The sequence below is a fragment of the Frankliniella occidentalis genome, unplaced genomic scaffold (assembly GCF_000697945.3).
Source record: "Frankliniella occidentalis isolate FOCC.00 unplaced genomic scaffold, Focc_3.1 Scaffold421, whole genome shotgun sequence".
NCBI classification, from domain to species: Eukaryota; Metazoa; Arthropoda; class Insecta; order Thysanoptera; family Thripidae; genus Frankliniella; species Frankliniella occidentalis.
This window is the reverse complement of record NW_026267542.1, coordinates 89,695-91,427: the sequence shown is the minus strand read 5'-3', so window position 1 is coordinate 91,427 and position 1,733 is coordinate 89,695. Positions and strand designations below refer to the sequence as shown.

Here is a 1,733-nt window from a genome sequence, read left to right as displayed (position 1 = left end):
GGGAGGCTCCCGGGTTCGGCGTAACGCGGCGGCCGGAAGGGGAAGTCTTTGGGGGTGCGGCTGGGGCTGCCTGCGGCTTCCCAGTCCTGAGACGCACGCCTGAACCCTCTGACGCTGCCTGCGCCTGCCTGCGCCGAGCCCGCCCCGCCCCGTGTGAGGTGCGCACAAGCAGCAGCCCGCCGACAGCTTCAGGCCGGACATGAAGATGCGCACGCGAAGGCGGTAAGCATGAGTAGCTCCAGGAGGGGTGGCCCCACCGCATCGCCAAAGCAAATCAAGAAGTAATCACTATATTATTATCGATTAAAAATAGAATCAAAAACGAGAAACTAGAATAAAAATGCAATCTTTGAGTGTTTCTTTTTTAAAGATTTGCCGGGATTTGCTCTGCCAATCTTGAAATGATGGTAATTTGTGTGTTGATTATTGAAAGATGTGTGACAGTTTATTAAATTTCCCCCCAGACAGTGTAATAGCATAGGTCCAGGGTGGGTGATCTGCTCCGTCCTCTTCTTCTGGTTAAACTGTAACGGATTCAGGTATGCGGACGGGTTGCATACTCGTACGGGGCATTGGTGCACACTAAATCCTTATGCATTCTGTTGTGCATGAGACTTGCAGGATTTCATGCAGCCACAGCTATGCACAGTTTTTCATGCATAAGTATGCAAAACTAACGCCACTATGCACAAATTTGTGCATAGTAATGCTGAAGTTCATTTTGAATTAGTATTGAAAAGAAATCCATTGGATTGACACCTCCCCGCCCCCGCGCACCCTCTGTGTAATTACACGCAATCGACGCGACGCGTGCCGAGGTCGTTAAAACTTTCTGCAGTCCGTTCAACTGCATAGTTACGTCATTGATGAAGTTCGGGCGTACTCTTTTATCTGATTGAGTCCTAACGGCCGCGGTCCTGTAACAAGGCGCTGGGGGGCCGAGCTGGGGCGCGGCGCGGGCGCGGCAGGGCGGGTCGGAGGCCGCCTGCGAACCGCGTGGTAGGCCGCCCGCTGGGCGGCAGTGCCGCGCGGGACAGTATCCCGCAGAGAGGAGGGGGGTCCGCCTGCCTGGCGGAGGAAGGGCGGTTCGGAAATTAGTGCGTAAATGGCAGACGGGGTTTTCGGGATGGTTTGATCGCAGTCATAGACTTGCATAAATGTGCAGGTGTGTATGATGCGAAGAATGGGGTTCCATTATTCCCATTTGTACTTACACAAAAAGTCGATAAGAGTCGCGCTATGCACATGATGGAACCATTACCCATACGTTTTGCTTCTGCAGGTCTATGAACTATCAATCTAAAAAAAAATTCGAGTAGAAGCAAATAAAGAGCAGGGTGGGGTGGGGGTGGCCAACTACCGCTGACTACGATATTTGCCAAGTTTACCGGGAGTTTACCGGGAGTTACGAGTTGCATAAATTTTTCTTTCCACACGCAAACAAGCCCCCCCCCCCCCCCCCCCCCCCCCCCCCCCCCCCCCCCCCCCCCCCCACCACCCCCCCCGCGGACACCCTTGCGACCCAGAGTCCCCTCCGGCCCCCGCCTCTCCACTACTCCGTCAGCCTTACGGAGTCCACGGCGGAGGCGCTCCGCTCCCCGGGCCCCTTTGCTGTCGCTACTGCCGCCGGTCGTTGCATCGGATTCTTATGATTTGGTATGAAGCTCGTCGACTGGGTGCCTTTACGGTTCGCGGTTCGCGTGTGGCGCTGAGGGCTAGGGGACCCCCCCCCC

General features: G+C 55.4%; 1 protein-coding gene across 1 annotated transcript in view; it reads left to right on the top strand.

The window, feature by feature from the left end:
• LOC113204616 (hypoxia-inducible factor 3-alpha) overlaps window positions 1–1,733 on the top strand; it is a 63,930-nt gene that overhangs the window by 58,820 nt on the left and 3,377 nt on the right. The window lies entirely within an intron of this gene.